Source organism: Paroedura picta, chromosome 2 (genome assembly GCF_049243985.1).
Source record: "Paroedura picta isolate Pp20150507F chromosome 2, Ppicta_v3.0, whole genome shotgun sequence".
NCBI lineage: Eukaryota > Metazoa > Chordata > Lepidosauria > Squamata > Gekkonidae > Paroedura > Paroedura picta.
Window position 1 is genome coordinate 184,587,942 of NC_135370.1, and position 18,142 is coordinate 184,606,083.

Here is an 18,142-nt window from a genome sequence, read left to right on the forward strand (position 1 = left end):
CAAACCCCAAGACAACAGAGCATCACTGCTCCAAGCAGAGCATTCCGTCTACCTCTTGTGGTCAAGAGCCACAGATGGTCCTCTGCTCCAGATGCTTATCCATTCCCCTCATCACTAATCACTAAACATGGGAGTGTGCAGGCAATAGGGAGAGAACACTCTGACAATGATGGCCAATCAGTGCAAATTGCACCATGTCAATGAGGGCCAATCAGTTCAAATTGCACTCTGCCAATTAGGGCCAATCAGGTTAAATTGCTATCTGCCAATTAGGGCCAATCAGCTCAAACTGCATGCAGATGACTCAGACCCTACCTGATTGGCCCTCCCTGGGAGTGTGCAGCAAATAGGGAAACAACACTCTGCCAATGAGGGCCAATCAGTTCAAATTTGCCAGTGAGGACCAGTTAATTTAAATTGCATGCAAACAAGGCACTCCCTACCTGATTGGCCCTTCCGGGGGTTCTGCTGGCAATAGGGAGGAGAGAGCACTCTTCCTATGAGGGCCACTTGTGGGGCTTATCTGTCCTCTTCTGCTGCTTGCTGGCCTCTCTGAAAGGCCTTGCTGTTGGTAAGTTGTTCCATTCTCAACCTCTTCCCACCCTCCATCTCCCCCAGGCAAGGGAGGGAAGCCAGCTGCTTCCTTTGCCTCCTGTTTTGTGTGTCCACAATTCAGGCCTTCCAGTGAACACTCAGCAGGCTCTCAGTCCTCACAGTCTTCTGCAGTTAGCACCTGTCTTGCTAACCAGGTGTGGTGCCTCTGAACCTGGAGCTGCTTAATTGGCTCAGGTGAGCCAGGTGGGCTGAAAAGGCAGGGGGCTGCAGCTGGAGAGTGGACAGAGGAGCTACTGCAATGACTTTGGAATCTAAGCCCTGGCTTAGCCACAGCTCCATCCCTCTGCCTGTTGAACGTCTGGCTGGGCCAAGCTCTCATCCAGCTGTGGCTTGGGTGAAGCTGGGAGCTCCTGATGAAGCTTTTCTTCCGAGGAGTTCTCCCTAACAGGATCTGGGCCACCAACTCCTCCCCATGGCCCTGCAGCTGGCCGTCGGATTGCTCTTTGCTTTCCCCCACCCACCAGCCTGGCCCTTGGAGGGAGGGGAAGGAGGCGACCCCCCTCCCCCACAATCTTACCTGTCCTTTGGGAGATGTGGGGGATTCGAAGGAGGCAGTCCACCCCTCCATAGTCTGCCTGGCTGGCCTTTGGAAGATGTGGGGTTGAATGGGAAGGTGAGGACCTATATAGTCACTGTTTGATGGGAGTGAGGGTGGGAGGGCCAGTGCCCCCCCTCAAAGAAGCTGTTTTCTCCAGGAGAACTGATGCCTCCCTTCCCTCCCCCTTCTTTATCTGTCTCTTTCATCTTCCTGAAGGTTTCCAGGCCCCCACCTGGAAGTGGGCAGCCCAGCTGGCTGCATATAGAGGTGGAGTCAGGAATCAAGCCCAGCTCTTGAGATCAGAGTCTGCTACCCTCTGACCACTTCACCGGACCGGATCTCTAGCCTGAGCGGGGAGCAGGGGGAGGAGGGCCAGAACTCAGGAAGAGCATAGTGCAGGTGCATGGGCTTGGGCCTGTTGTATTCCTGGGCGCAACTTGTTTTGACCCTAGTAAGACCATAAGAGAAGCCATGTTGGATCAGGCCAACGAGCCATCCAGTCCAACCCTCTGTGTCACTCAGGAGCCAAAACCCAGGGGGCATCAGGAGGTCCAGCTACAGGAGCAGCTCTAGAAGCCCTCCCACTCTTGACCTCTGAGTACCAAGAATACACAGTGTCTCTGCCCCAGACAGAGGGTCCCCTCTCGACCCACTGGCTACTGGTCACTGACAGGCCTCTGCTCCAGATGTTCATCCAGCCCCCTCTGGAAGCTGTGTGCTTGCTGCTGCCCCCACTTCCTGAGGCAGTCTAGATTCATCATCCTGCTTTAGATACAGTCTCTGAACACTCTTCAAGGGTAGCACCAAATAGAACCATTACAGATTGTTAGAACCTGCATTTGGCATGTGGAAGGTCCCAGGTTCAATCCCCAGCATCTCCAGTTAAGAGGATTGGGTAGGAGGTGATGGGGAAGACCTCTGCCTGAGATTTGGAAGATGCTTAGAGCTGATCCTGCGTTGAGCAGGGGGTTGGACTAGATGGCCTGTATGGCCCCTTCCAACTCTATGATTCTATGATCCTGCGTAGAGCAGGGGGTTGGACTAGATGGCCTGTATGGTCCCTTCCAACTCTTCTATGATTCTATGATCCTGCGTAGAGCAGGGGGTTGGACTAGATGGCCTGTATGGTCCCTTCCAACTCTTCTATGATTCTATGATCCTGCGTAGAGCAGGGGGTTGGACTAGATGGCCTGTATGGTCCCTTCCAACTCTTCTATGATTCTATGATCCTGCGTAGAGCAGGGGGTTGGACTAGATGGCCTGTATGGTCCCTTCCAACTCTTCTATGATTCTATGATCCTGCGTAGAGCAGGGGGTTGGACTAGATGGCCTGTATGGTCCCTTCCAACTCTTCTATGATTCTATGATCCTGCGTAGAGCAGGGGGTTGGATGAGATGGCCTGTATGGCCCCTTCCAACTCTATGATTCTATGATCCTGCGTAGAGCAGGGGTTGGACGAGATGGCCCGTATGGCCCCTTCCAACTCTATGATTCTATCCTGAGAAAGCAGCTCAGTGGTCCAAGTCACTCTAGCTTTGTTTCATGTGTTCTTACGATCAGGGGCTCAAGGGTGGAGCAGGTGAGCAGTGAAGGAAAGAGGGAAGCTGGCTGAGCCAAGCAACATCAAAGACTGGCATTGGGATGGCCACATTTAGGTGAGGGGCCTCAGCTTTTAGGGAGAAGACGCCCTTCTCCATGGTACCCCGCATGTTCCTCCCTGGCTTGCCCAAGGAGAGGTCTCCCCTCTCTGGCTTTGCCCACGGACGCCGTGCTGCAGAGACAAACGAGGCCCGGTCCTGCTCGCATCGACAAAGGTTATGTCCAATTATCCTGTTGCATTTCAAACAGACGTGTGGCCGAATGGCAATGAGCCGCCATCAATAACGCGGCCCCTTTGTTTACGGGCCTGCCTCGCTTATCAACATGGGATCGTTAATATTCCCCGGCGGTAACCGCGGAGCGCCTGCCAAGCTCTGGGTCCCGCTGTGCTTCCAGCTGCCCATTCATCTTCCGGCGTCCCCATTGATTTCCCTAAATGGCCGCGGCGGGTGGAAAATTACCGAGCTCTTTAAACAACTGGCCAGTTGGGAACGGGTGTCCTTCACCCGCTCGCCTTCACCCTCTGGGTTTTTCCTGCGCTCCAGAGGGGGATCCGCCTCGCAAAGGGACCTTCGGGATGGAGGTGGAGAAGCTGCAGCATTAAGCAGGAAAGTCGCTCCAAATCGCCTGGGTTGCCAGTGTCCAGGTGGGGCCTGGAGATCACAAGCACTCCCCAGCCAAAAGGGGTCAATTCCCCTAAAGAAAATACAGGTTGGAGGTTGGACTGTGTTACATTACATCCCATGGAGGTCATAGAATCCCAGAGTGGGAAGGGGCCATGCAGGCCATCTAGTCCAACCCCCTGCTCTACGCAGGATCAGCCCAGAGCATCCTAAAGCATTCAAGAAAAGTGTGTATCCAATCTTTGCTTGAAGACTGCCAGTGAGGGGGAGCTCACCACCTCCTTAGGCAGCCTATTCTACTGCTGAACTACTCTGACTGTGAATTTTTCCCCCTGATATCTAGCCTACATCGTTGTACTTGTAGTTTAAGCCCATTACTGCATGTTCTCTCCTCTGCAGCCAGCAGAAACAGCATCCTGCCCTCCTCCAAGTGACAACCTTTCAAATACTTAAAGAGGGCTATCATGTCCCCTCTCAACCTCCTTTTCTCCAGGCTGAACATTCCCAAGTCCCTCAACCTATCTTCATAGGGCTTGGTCCCTTGACCCTTGGTCCCTCCGCTCACCAAACCCCAAATGCCATCCTCAAACCTCCAAGACTTTTGCAGCCTGGAGTTGGCAATCCCAGACCCAGCTCTTCACTGGGAAAGATTCACATTAGCCCTGGATGCTGGGATGGGAGTTGGTGACGTTGGAGAGCTGCCATGTTGTTACTGCCCCAAGACAACGTGTGTTTTAGTGGATGCAGGATTTTCCTGGAATGCACATCCCCTGGGTCATCTAGTCCAACCCCCTGCTCTATACAGGACACTCCCAACCCTCTCGCTCATCCACTGTCACCTGCCACCCCCTTGGACCTTCACAGAATCAGCCTCTCTGTCACATGGCTTTAACTGCTCTAACTGGCAAGAACTTCTTCCAGATGTTTAGACGGAATTTCTGTGGCATTAATTTCATCCCATTGGTTCTGGTCCGTCCATCTGGGGCAAGAGAGAACAATTCTGCTCCATCCTCTACATGGCAGTCTTCCTTCCTTCCTTCCTTCCTTCCTTCCTTCCTTCCTTCCTTCCTTCCTTCCTTCCTTCCTTCCTTCCTTCCAGAATTCAAATTCTCCTTCCTTCCTTCCTTCCTTCCTTCCTTCCTTCCTTCCTTCCTTCCTTCCTTCCTTCCTTCCTTCCTTTTTGTTTCTGCTCTCTTCCTGTTGTATATTCAGGTTCCCAACTGCTGGTTGGCTACAGCCTGGAGCTGTGGGTTTGGAGTCTGGGGAGGGTGGGGTTTGGGGAGGGAGGAGATCACAGCAGGGATTTCTGGGTAGAGAAAAGAAGGATATGAAATCCTTTTCTTCTCTGAGCCCTTCCTTCCTTCACCACCATGCCTTGCAGTCTTGAGGCGACTATCCCTTTGTCGACTTGGGTGGTGTGGGGTGGCTATTCATGTATCTTGGTTCCCTTGCAAACACACTTCGTTTGCCGCTTGTGGCCTGCGCCCATTTCTCATCTGCCTTGGTGTGGTGGTTATCTTCTTAACTGGCAAGCCCAGTTCAATTCCCCACTACGCCACATGCAGCTGGCTGGGTGACCTTGGGCTTGTCACAGTCCTGATAGTACAGTTCTCACTGCGCATTACCTTCATGGCTCTCTCTCAGCCCCACCTCCCTCACAGGGTGTCTGTTGTGGGGAGAGGAAAGGGAAGGCGAATGTAAGCTGCATTGAGACTCCTTCGGGGAGAGAAAAGTAGCATATAAGAACCAACTCTTCTACATGGTTAGGGCATGTGTTCTCCTATGTTCATAGAATCATTGAATCACAGAATTGGAAGGGACCTCCAGTGTTGGATGAAGGCCAATAAATTAAAGCTCAAACCAGACAAGATGGAGGTGCTGCTGGCCCATGGGGAAGCTGCTTAAGGACCCCAGAGTCAGGCTGTCTTGTAGGGGGTTGCCCCTCCTCCCCAGGAGCAGCTCTGTTGCTTGGTATGCCCTGGTTGGAAGCTCCGGTCTCCTCCATGAAAACTCTTTTTATCAGCTTCAGCTGACCCTCCAGCTACAGCCGTTCCTTGGCTACCATGATCCATGATGCTTTAGGATGCTTAGGGCTGGTCCTGCATTGAGCAGGGGGTGGGACTAGATGGCCTGTATGGCCCCTCCCAACTCTATGATTCTATGATTCTATGACCCGATCACTCCCAAGCTAGACTACTGCCATGCACTCTCCATGGGGCTGCCTTTGCAAATGGATCTCAATTCTCCGCTTGTGTCAGGCAGCGCACTGTGCCCAGCCCAGAACTTAAAGTTCAGGCTCTGACGAAATGCAGACACGCCAAAGAACTCCTGATGGCCTTCCCGCAGGGCACCCCCAGGGCTTCCGTGCAATCTTCCCACTTCTCTTCCTTAATCTTCTCTGTTTGCATAAAATTGCCCACAAACAATTACAGTTAATTAAAACAATTTATCACTCAAAAGTGAAGCTTCCCTTATCAGCAGGTATCAGTCTGCTAAGCAAACAAAGGATTAGAGGTAAGAAAATAGTAAGGTTCCCCCCCCCATCGCCACAGACACTCACTCTATTGTTAGATACAAAGTGGCAAGAAATCACATCTTTATGAAGCCCCCCCCCCGTTCTGTTTGCACAGCAATTAATGGCAATTAGCTAATCGGGTGTCTCTAGCAGCTGAATTGGTGCCGCCCCACAGTAGGTAGGTGAGTGTCTCGTTTTCGCTTATGTTCCCGCATACAGATTGAGAAAGGAAGCCTTGAGCGTGCATAGATTTAACACACGGAACTTCACAGAATCCTAGAATCCTAGAGTTGGAAGGGACCTCCTGGGTCATCTAGTCCAACCCCCTGCACCATGCTGGACACTCACCTTGTTCAGACCTTGTTCTGCTCAACTCCCAGCCTTCCTTATCCATGCCGGGAGGCTTTTGGACCGGAACATCTCTTGGACTAGCCCTGTGACTTTGTTTGCTGCTGAGTTGCCCCAGCCAGGGTTGAGCCAAGCCCCAGAATGGCCCGCCTCTCATCTTGGACTCTGCTGGTGGTGAGAGGGGTTGCCCTCCTCTTCCTCTTCCTCCTCCCACACTAGATAGCCCAGGCAAGCTCCAGACCATGGGCTCTTGGAAGCAAAGCAGGGCCAACCCTGGCTAGTTAGGGGATGGGAGACCTCCAAGGAATGGATGGCAATTCCTCCAAAGAGACCATGAGGGAGGGGGGAGCATGAAGCAGAGTCAGGAAACAGCAAACCGCCCCCAAACATCCCTTGCGTGGCTGCCAGTCAAGCTTTTGATCTCCTGGCTACATGACAAAACATGCCATATAGACTCATAGAATCCTAGAGTTGGAAGGGACCTCCAGGGTCATCTAGTCCAGCCCCCTGCAGGACACTCAAACTACCTAAGGTAAAGGTAAAGGTATCCCGTGTGCAAGCACCGAGTCATGTCTGACTCTTGGGGTGACGCCCTCTAGCGTTTTCATGGCAGACTCAATACGGGGTGGTTTGCCAGTGCCTTCCCCAGTCATGACCGTTTACCCCCCAGCAGCAAGCTGGGTACTCATTTTACCGACCTCGGAAGGATGGAAGGCTGAGTCGACCTTGAGCCGGCTGCTGGGATTGAACTCCCAGCCTCATGGGCAAAGCTTTCAGACGGCTGCCTTACCACTCTGCGCCACAAGAGGCTCAAACTACCTGCCCACCCCCAATTTCATATCCAGATGATCACCCCCCCCCCAACCAAAAAACCCCCAGAATCCCTGAGCAGCCTGGCCTGGAGGGAATTCGCCTCCTGTCCCTAAAGTGGCGATTGGCGTGTCCCTGGGCAGGCAAGGAAGGCCACCAGAACCAAGCTCAGACCCAATCCCTTCTCAGGTTACTTTGGAGAGTCCCTGTCAGAATTCTTGCCAGGTCTTCCTTTCCATCCTTCCAAAGCTGCCAGGCTCAACAGGCGTTTCCTCCGTGGAGCAGAAAGACTGTGGAGTTTCAATGGGGGGGGGGGGGGCTGTGAGACATGGAGACACATTTCTCCTGCTTGACTGGTGAGGCTGGGGGCTCTCCAAGCTGTCGTGAAGTCCCTTTGGGGACCCCTGTGTAAAGTCTTGTCACATCTGCCTTTCTGTCACTCCAGACCTGCCTTTGGAGACTCGGGGGGGGGGGGGGGGCTGCTGGCATGTAAAGAAGTTTCTACAGTTCTACTTAGCAGTAGAAGAAGAAGAAGAGTTATTTTTATACCCCACTTTTCACTGCCTGAAGGAGTCTCAAGCGGCTTCTTCCAATCGCTTTCCCTTCCTCTCCCCACAACAGAGACCCTGGGCGGGACGTGGGGCTGAGGGAGCTCTGACAGGACTTGCTCTGTGAGAACAGCTCTAATCATGGCTGTGATGAGCCCAAGGTGACCCCGCTGGCTGCCTGTGGAGGAGGAGCGGGGGATCGAACCCGGCTCGCCAGATTAGAGGCTGCCCCTCTTGGCCACTACACCAGCCTGGCTTAGTCCTGTGTGAATGAATACAATCTCTACGGCGTCCTTCCCATTCTCTGCTGGGATGCCTTCTTATATGCCTGGAGCCTCAGCTTTGGACATTTATTCATGCAGAACTGCTGCTTAAATAGCCACCGAAGAAGGCTGTTGCACTGAAATGCATTTGCTTTGGCTACGGGGACCTTGCCTTTTTATTACGGTTGCATTGATTTTACACGTGAGGCTAAAATCGAGGCCTTTTAGTGTTTCGAACCTTTAAAAATAAATCCCTGTATTTTCATATATTATAACAGCTCCAATTCTTCTCTGTAAAATACAGATAACATCTACTTGCACCTTTGCATTCATTTAACCTTTTGGGAAAGAGCCTCTTGTGGCACAGGGTGGTAAGGCAGCAGACATGCAGTCTGAAAGCTTTGCCCATGAGGCTGGGAGTTCGATCCCAGCAGCCGGCTCAAGGTCGACTCAGCCTTCCATCCTTCCGAGGTCGGTAAAATGAGTACCCAGCTTGCTGCTGGGGGGTAAACGGTAATGACTGGGGAAGGCACTGGCAAACCACCCCGTATTGAGTCTGCCATGACATGACTTGGTGCTTGCAAAGGGGATACCTTTACCTTTAACTTTTTGAGATCCCCAGATTTTCAGGAGTTTCCCTACTTGGAGCAGGTGGCTCTACACCCTCATCACCAGCTGGTGGCCATGGGGCAGCCCTCAATGAAGCAGATGTATGCTTTTTTAACCTCCAAAGTTTATCGTACCCACCTGGGCCCTGTGAGTTCTGCTTTGTATAGTGTTTAAGAGCAATGGCCGATAATCTGGAGAGCCAGGTTTGATTCCCTGTTCTTCACATGCAGCCAGCTGTGTGATCTTGGTCTAGTCACAGTCCTGTTAGAGCTGTTCTCTCAGAGCAGTCCTGCCAGAGCTCTCTCAGCTCCACCTACTTCCCGGAGTGTCTGTTATGGGGAGATGAAGGGAAGGCGACGGTAACCTGCTTTGAGACTCCTTCAGGAAGAGAAAATGGGGGTATAAAATCCAATTCTTCTTTCTCCGCACCAGAGCAAGGCTCATCTCCCACCTCCCGAGAGAGGAGGGGGGCTTTTTCCAAGCAACTGGGAGGCCGTGCAAACTACAATGGGCAATCCTCCTAAAGGGGAGAGAGGGACGAGTTTAATTTTGCACTGGTGTGATTAGTGACACATTAACATTCATAAAAGTGTTTGCCCATTGGGGTGAACCGACTTAATGCTGAGCAAGAGTTGCTAAAAGGCAGGGAAGAACAGTCATTTTAAAAATTAATTTAGAACAATTTTGGAGAGTGCTCTGGGAAAAAAATTTTAAATCATTAAGTGGGTGAGATTAATATTCTCAGCAGCTGCTAGGGCATCAGATGTGCCCCCCATTCCCCCCCCCACACACACACACACTGTGAAAGTGCAGCCCTACTGTGCCCTGCCCCAGGAGGGAGGGAGGGAGGAGGGAGGGAGGGAAAGCTGCAGAGACACATGACTGTCCTGGAGCAGGGATGACCGAGAGGCCCTTCCACCTTGCCTGCCATTCTGGCCAGCTTCCCAGCTCCCACCGTGGTCAAGCATCCAGGCCTGCAAGGTGGACAGAGGCAAAAAACACGTGGTGTGAAACGGCTTCTGGGAATGGCACAGGTTCATGTCATGCCTTTCTTCCGTCCGCCAGCGAAAATTACCGCAAAAGTCAACATGGCAGGTTTGTCCCTTGGGATGAACACATCACATTCCCCTCCTCCATCCACCACCTCCTCCTTCCTTTGCTTGTTTTCGAGAGGAGTAACTTGCTTTGAGCTCCTTGCAAATTGTTCTCTGTAAAGGACCCCCCCCCCCTTACTTCAGGAACCTTGGAAGCCAGTGGGAGGGGGGAATAAAACGGGGGCTACAGGGCCAAACTTAACAAATGTTGAGTTAAAGAACCGGCCTCGAGACTTTCTTAAAGGGAGCGGCCGTATATAAATTGAAGGGTAAATAGATCGATAAAATAAATAACGTCCACCCAGACTCACCAAGCCTTTTCTGGGGAAATGGCACATCTTTACAGAGAGAGATTTTTCAGCATTCAGGCCTCGGAAGCTGCAGGATCATTTTGCTCAAGTGGGCGGGGGGGGGGTGGCCAGGTGGGCCTGAGGGGCAGAACAATGTTTACTCCCAAGGGCACCTTTAAGGCCCATGACGTTTTATCCGGTTGTTGTGAGCTGTGCTCATGAAAGTTTGCACCTTGAGTAAAATTCCATAGGCCTGAAGGGTGCCCTTGGAGGCCGTCTTTGACCTGCCACTTGATAAGAATAATAAAATCATAGAATCATAGAATCCTAGAGTTGGAAGGGGCCATACAGGCCATCTAGTCCAACCCCCTGCTCAACGCAGGATCAGCCCTAAGCATCCTAAAGCATCCAAGAAAAGTGTGTATCCAACCTTTGCTTGAAGACTGCCAGTGAGGGGAAGCTCACCACCTCCTTAGGCAGCCTATTCCACTGCTGAACTACTCTGACTGTGAAAAACTTTTTCCTGATATCTAGCCTATATCGTTGTACTTGAAGTTTAAACCCATTACTGCGTGTCCTCTCCTGTGCAGCCAGCAGAAACAGCATCCTGCCCTCCTCCAAGTGACAACCTTTCAAATCATTAAAGAGGGCTATCATGTCCCTTCTCAGCCTCCTTTTCTCCAGGCTGAACATTCCCAAGTCCCTCAACCTATCTTCATAGGGCTTGGGCCCTTGGCCCCAGATCATCCTCGTCGCTCTCCTCTGTACCCTTTCAATTTTATCTACGTCCTTCTTGAAGTGAGGCCTCCAGAACTGCACACAGTACTCCAGGTGTGGTCTGACCAGTGCCGTATACAATGGGACTATGACATCTTGTGATTTTGATGTGATGCCTCTGTTGATACAGCCCAAAATGGCATTTGCCTTTTTTACCGCTGCATCACACTGCCTGCTCATGTTTAGTTTGCAATCCACAAGTACCCCAAGGTCTCGTTCACACACAGTGCTACCTAGAAGCGTATCCCCCATCCAGTAGGCATGCTTTTCATTTTTCTGACCCAGAGGCAGAACTTTATACTTTATTAAATTGCATCTTGTTCTCATTTGCCCATTTTTCCATTGTGTTCAGATCTCGGTGAACTCTGTCTCTATCTTCCGGAGTATTTGCCAGTCCTCCCAATTTGGTGTCATCTGCAAACTTGATGAGTAGTCCCTCCACCCCCTCATCTAGATCATTAATAAATATGTTAAAAAGTACCGGGCCGAGCACCGAGCCCTGAGGTACCCCACTACTCACCCCTCTCCAGTCTGATGAAACACCATTGACAACAACTCTTTGAGTGCCAATTCCCTATCCACCTAACTATCTGAAAATCCAGATTGCAGTCCTTCAACTTATCCATCAGAACATCATGGGGAACCTTGTCAAAAGCTTTACTAAAATCCAAGTAAATGACATCAACCGAATTTCCCCGATCCAGCAAACCTGTTACTTGGTCAAAAAAGGAAACCAGGGGACAATAACCAGGGGACAATAAGGGGACAAGTTCTTGGCTAACTCAGCAACTTACAACCTCAAACACCATACAGATTAATCAATATCTGGATATGTGCTTAAAATGTATAAAACTGTTAAAATCAATCGTCCTACTTTTGGCCTTAACAAAGTCTCTTTAAAACATTGATTACAAGTTTGTCACACGTGTATCTGGTGGCTCTCCACCAACGCATCCCATCGTTGAATGAGGAGAAGAATTGGTTTTTATATCTCCCTTTTCTCTACCTGAAGGAGTCTCTAAGTGACCTTCCCTCCCTCTCCCCGCAACAAACTCCCTGTGAGGTGGTTGGGGCTGAGAGAACTCATGGAGAACTCATAGAGGTCGCCCAGTTGACTGCGAGTGGAGGAGGAGTGGGGAATCAAACCCAGTTCTCCAGATTAGAGGCTGTCACCCTCATCTAGATCCAGGTACTTCTGCATATCGCTGGACTAGAGGCCCTGTGTGGCCCCGTCCAACCCTTCGATGCTGTCGTGTGTGCAGCAAAGCAGACCCTCAGAATGAGGGCTGCAATTTCACCAGCGGGGACGTTTAAGGCTATTGGTTATCCCGCAGGATCCACCCTGTCCCTGGATTATTTGAACAGCCCAATTAGTGTAAGGCAGGGATCTTGCAAAGAGCCAGTCACAGGCTCTGGTGGGAACCTGGGCCTGCATATGTCTGGTTGTTGGGCTCCCCGTTCCCTGTCAGTTGGTGAGATCTAACAGAGAGTCGATGTTTCACTCTGCGAGCGACTCTGTTCCTCCTTGGAGCCCCCTTTGCATAGATGCTCTGCTGTTCCCGCGATTCTTTGGTCTGTCCTCCCGTCCCCTCCCTTGGCTGCTGCCTCTCCCTCCCTGGGGTTGCCGCCCTCTCTGCTGCTGTTTCAGGACTGACAGTGATTTAGACGCCGTGTTCTTTTACAACCGGGGCCCCTCCTCCGGCGTATAAATCATCCTGAAGGACGCTGATTTCAGCCTGTCATTTGGCAGGAAGATGCTATTAAAGTGACACTCGGAACAACTTGCAATTTGAAAACAAATCTGGGGGGCTGATTATCTCAACGTGCTTTCCTTTCTCAGGCACAGAGGAGGGGAAGGAAGAGACGCCAGTGGCTTTGCCTGGCCCAGGGATAATTGCTTCCTCCTTCGTTAAGAAGCGTGCCCACCTTCCTTCTTCATTAACGGCAGCTGCCGGCATTCGCATTGGGATCCCGTGCTCTTCTCAAGGCCTGAGCTCTGTCAATGAAGACCCGAGAGCTTTTCCAATGGAGCATTTGTGAAACCAAGGAATGATTTTGCACAGTTCCGCCAGAAGAGTCCTCTTTCAGCCTAGGTGTTTTCACACAGAATGAATTTCAACCCACTCTCAAGGAACCTCAACGCCTGGTGGGAGGAGCTCCCAGAAGAGCCAAGGGCCTGTCGGAACCATCTCAGTTCCGCAGGGCCTGCAAGATGGAGCTCTTCCGCCGGGCCTTTGGGTGAGGCCGGGATGTGGTTCCCATTCACTGACCCCTCCTCCATACATCAGTAACCCCTCTTACAAAAACCAGATGACGATGCCGGGGAGGTTGATCTATATTTTAGCAGCATAAGCAACCGATGCTGTTATTGTTTGCTGTAAATGGATGTTCTTATTGCAATGGTTTGATTGAATGGTGCTGGTTTTATGGTGGTGAGCTGCCGTGAACGGCAGGATCGAAATTCAGTAAATAAATAAGCAAACTTGGAACTCGATTTTGCAGGCTGAAAAGGTGAGACCCACTCGCAAATGGTCACTGAGGGAGATTGAAAATGTGTTATTCGGCATGTGCAAAAGCATGCTCGCTCTGTGTCTCTGTCTCTGTCTCTGTCTCTGTCTCTCTCTCTCTCTCTCTCTCTCTGTCTCTCTCTGTCTCTCTCTGTTTCTGTCTCTGTCTCTGTCTCTGTCTGTCTGTCTGTCTCTCTCTGTCTCTCTCTGTCTCTCTCTCTCTCTCTCTCTCTGTGTCTCTGTCTCTCTGTCTCTCTCTGTCTCTCTCTGTCTCTCTCTCTGTCTTTCTGTCTCTCTGTCTGTCTCTCTCTCTCTCTGTCTGTCTCTGTCTCTCTCTCTGTCTGTCTGTCTCTGCCACTGTCTCTGTCCCATGCGGTTATGGCCAAGAACAGATCCTTGGAGGAAGCCAGCTGGGTGAAGAGGCAGGTCTACAAAAATGGGAGTGGGTGTGATGCCAGTCTGGGCAAAGAGCAGACTCAGACTTCACCCCTTATAGGCCTGCCTTTTTGCTTCCACCGTGGACTTGCTCTAGAACTTTACTACACGGGCCCCCAAAGCACACTGGCTGAAAGGGACGTCACATGAAGCTTCCTTCTCCTGACAGAATTGGGTCTATCAAGGGCAGTCACGTCTACTTACTCTGGGTGTGACTTTCCGGGGATCAAGGGAGAGGTCTTTCTCAGCACCCCCACCTGGAGGACGAGTCGGCTTCATGCCCTGCTGCTTTCCCCTGTCCGAAGGAGTCTCCAAGTGGCCTCCCGTCGCTTTCCCTTCGTCTCCCCACAACAGACCCCAGAGGGACATCAGAAGCCCTACTAGGGAAACTTCCCCGCAGGCCCAGCCCACGTTCTAAACACTATTGGTGGGCCCCAGGGAAGGTGGCAGCAGGCACTCTTGGGTAAGGGGACCAGATTGTCCCACTTTTGGAGGGATATCTGGGGGCACCTGGCTAATTATACTTACGTTGAAATTTAAAAATACATATTAAAATACTATTTTTGCGTTCTATGTGTTGTATGAAACTTTTTGTTGCTCCATATAGACCAAATTTTTAATCAAGAACACCCCCCCCCCCTCCGGTCAATGGTGTCCCACTTTACCCATGTTGAAATCTGGTCCCCTGACTCTTGGGAGCTGCTGGGTCAGCCATCCCAGCTGCACCAATAGGCTACCAAGTTATTGACTTGCAGGAGGGCACCTTGGGTGCCAGGAAGATGCACACACATATCTGTTGGCTTAAACAAGGCCCCAGCTTTCTTAGTACTCCTCAGGAGTATTGGCACGGCAGGGAGAGGGAGCCTGACTTGCAGTCAGCTGACCACAAGAACCTGGACGCCAGCCGCACCCTGGAGCCCATCCGGTTCCTCTGCTGGGAACATGGGTCCCCTTGCTATTGAGATCCCACCATAGGGAAGTGTCCAGTAGTGCCCTGGGGCCCGCCTGGTTCCCACACTGGGGATGCAGGTCCCCTTGCCACTGGATTCCCACCATAGGTAAATGCCCACCTGGGATGCCAAGAGGAAGCGCACACTTCCCTTGGCCCCACCTCAAGCCACCCAGTACTGTAAGCCCTGGGGTGCCAAGGAGAGGCACCCACCTTCCTTGGTCTCAGCCTGGGCTACCTGGCACTGCGAGCCCCATGCCTCCCCAGCCGGGTTGGCCCGCTGGAAGACATGCTCCCTCATAAGGAGGTCCCTAACCTAGGAGTCTGATGTGCAGGCCAAACTCCCCCCCCCCCCCAAGGTAAAAAATTGAATATATATGTCCTCTCTTTCTAGACAAAGTTTGTTTCTCTTCTAAATAAAAGTTCTGCAGGGTGTGCAAGGCAGAGCTTTTCCGCCAGGCCTTTGGTTGAGGCCGGCTGGGTATTAAATGACATTATACCCAGATAATCTGGGCACCCTCCTGCCCTCCTTTTCCTTTTGACTCCTCCTGTAATATCAAACTGGCTACAAGCTATTAGTGTCTGCTGATGCGACAATGAGAACTCTGGTTTTAAACTGTTTTAACATTTTAATGAAGAGCCTTTTGTGGCGCAGAGTGGTAAGGCAGGCGTCTGAAAGCTTTGCCCATAAGGCTAGGAGTTCAATCCCAGCAGCCGGCTCAAGGTTGACTCAGCCTTCCATCCTTCCGAGGTCGGTAAAATGAGTACCCAGCTTGCTGCTGGGGGGTAAACGGTCATGACTGGGGAAGGCACTGGCAAACCACCCCGTATTGAGTCTGCCATGAAAACGCTAGAGGGCGTCACCCCAAGGGTCAGACATGACTCGGTGCTTGCACAGGGGATACCTTTACCTTTACCTTAACATTTTAATGTTGATTGTTAATTGTATTGGTTTATTGAATTGTCTATCATGTAAACTGCCCTGAGACAGTAACACTGAGAGGGGCATGTATAAATCCCCAAATAAATAAATAAACAAACAAACAAATAAATATCTTATTCTTTTCATCTCAAGTGCTGGGCTCCTCCTTGCACCGTTACACACCGCCCACTGGTTATTGACGTGTGACATTATTGTCTCAGTTCTGCTTAATTTTTCCAGCTGTTTTTCCTCTTGTTGACAAGAATGGCCTAATTTCTTAGGAAAGGAATCCCATTCTGGCTCGGCCTCAGCTTCAACGTCGCCCTCCCCAGCTCCATCCCTGAAATCTGCAGCTTCGGCTTGCCTCCCATTTGTGTTCTCCGGCTGATTGATATTCCGGTCGGCTTAGTTACCCCTCTTGACACCTCTCCTTCTGAGGATACTCTCAACCCTTTTTGGCATTTAATTGCTTCCTGTAAGCACCGAGCTCTTCCAACACGCTCGAATTACAAGCCTCAGACAGCTTCCAGTTTTTCAACCATGCGTTAACTATTTTGGTCCTATGCCTTTGTTTATTAAAAAAAGCGAAGATGTTAATTAAAATGATTGCAGGCAGGCAGATGGAGAGCTGGAGCCGAGTCAGACCCGGCATCTGTTTATCCTGGCACCGGATTGCATCTTGGGCTGCCATCTCCAGGTAGGGACATTCCTGGGGATCTGGGGCATTGAGGGTTTGGGGAAGGAAGGGATGTCTGGAAGGCTATTTTCCTATAAAGACCACCCCCCAAAGCAGCCGTTTTCTCGAGGTGAGATGATGTCTCTTGTCCGGAGACCAATGATAATTCTTGGACATCTTCAGGCCCCACCTGGAGGTTGGCAACCCTAGCCATATCCTGCTACTTTACTTTCTGTGGCTTAAAAAACCAGCTTGGTGTAGAGGTTAAGAGGGGAGGCCTCTAATCTGGTGATCCATCTTTGATCCCCCACTCTTCCACATCCTCCTCCTCCACATAAAGCCAGCTGGGTGACTTTGGGCTAGTCACAGTCCTGTTGGAGCTGTTCTCGCACCGTCGGGACCCCCATTTTTAAACCCACCCCAATCCCAGGGTCTTATGAAAAGAGAGGCTCAGAGAGGCTCCTTCCGTGTCACCCAACAAGAAAGTCAAAACTGGGCTGAGGCAGAGCGGGAGGGTTTGGCAAGACGGAGCAGCTTGGCTTCATAACCTGCCAGTCAACCAATCGACCCATCCATCCATCAATAGTTTTATCTTTGCTGAGAGGGGCGGGAAATAAATTCTAATTCTAATTCTAATAATTGGAACCTCAAGGTGGATTACGCAATGTGAATCAATACAATGCAACAGGAATTAGGATTATAGAACTAACCGGATTAGTATTAGTATTAGTATTAGTATTAGTATTAGTATTAGTATTAGTATTAGTATTAGTATTAGTATTAGTATTATTACTTAATTTCCCTTCCCCACATGACCTCAGGGTGGTGCACATCAATAAAACGACATACACAATGATATGTATTACACTAGTAAAACTTAGGAAATAGTAAAAAAAAAGCAGTCAGTTCAAACTTAAATGGACTCCGGGGAATGGTAGAGGACAGGAAGGCCTGGAGGATCATTGTCCATGGGGTCGCGATGGGTCAGACACGACTTCGCACCTAACAGCAACAACAAAACATCCAATAAAAATACAGTACTGAAATACATTTTAATAACCACATCTCCACACCCTCTCCCAAGTTCAGAGAAGGGTGCCTGGGATGGTTGAGGGGTCGGTCGGGCCTTAGGAGGAGGGTTGAGAGACTTGGCCTTGTGTCGCTTGCCAGGTGGGACAGGAAAGCTCTGCTGACCTACGCAGAAGGTCGACATGGTGAGGAGGGGGTTACAGGTTCACTGCAGCTTTAGAGACAAGGCCGAGGAGCAGCAGGTCCAAATGACAAAGGAGGAGGCCCCACTTAAACATTGGGAGGCATTTTCTGACCGTGGGGGCTGTTCATAGACGGAATGGGCTGCCTCGGAGGGTGGTGGGGACTCCTTCATTGGAAGTTTTTGGGAGGAGAATGGATGAGTACTTGTCAGGAGGGTGTGGTTTTTATGCCCCTGAGAAGGTGGGGGGCTGGGCTGGATGGACCTGGTTGGTCTCCTCCATCTCTACATGATTCTAAATATCTGCTCTCTCCACCAGCTGCCCCAGACTGGAGATGGCAACCATGAATCAGGAGAGCCAAGAGAGAGAAGGATAGAGGGAGACCCTGAAAGCTTTGGACCATCCTGGCCTCAACTCCAGGCCATGCTTACAAGCCCAGCGTTGGCTGTTTTGGGTTCTTTGCCTTTGTTTATTAAAAAGCTAAAATATTAATTAAAATTATTGCATGTAGCCAGACAAATATTTGGAACGGAATCAGGACTCCCATCTATTTATCCTGGCACTGGGACCTCACGTCTAAAACCCAAAGCGGAAGCAAAGCAGATGTATTAACACAACACATTAAAGGGTGCAAAATCACAACACGCTAAACACAGCCATGCAGACCGCAACCCCTGTCCTTTCTCCAGCAAACTGTTGGAACCATTTAGTATCGTCTGTCCCAAAGTACTCATTTACATGCAGCCCCTGTAGCTAGCAAGAGCCCCCTTCTGCTCCCAAAGAGAGAACACATGTCTTGTGGGATATTAATT

The 18,142-nt window shown here is 50.8% G+C and overlaps 1 long non-coding RNA gene across 1 annotated transcript; it reads left to right on the plus strand.

Moving 5' to 3' along the window:
- The first annotated feature begins 481 nt into the window (after positions 1-481).
- LOC143828868 (uncharacterized) lies at positions 482-17,846 on the plus strand. Its single transcript, XR_013227948.1, has 3 exons — positions 482-571; positions 16,056-16,140; positions 17,649-17,846. It is a non-coding gene; the product is annotated as an uncharacterized LOC143828868 (long non-coding RNA).
- Positions 17,847-18,142: the final 296 nt, after the last annotated feature.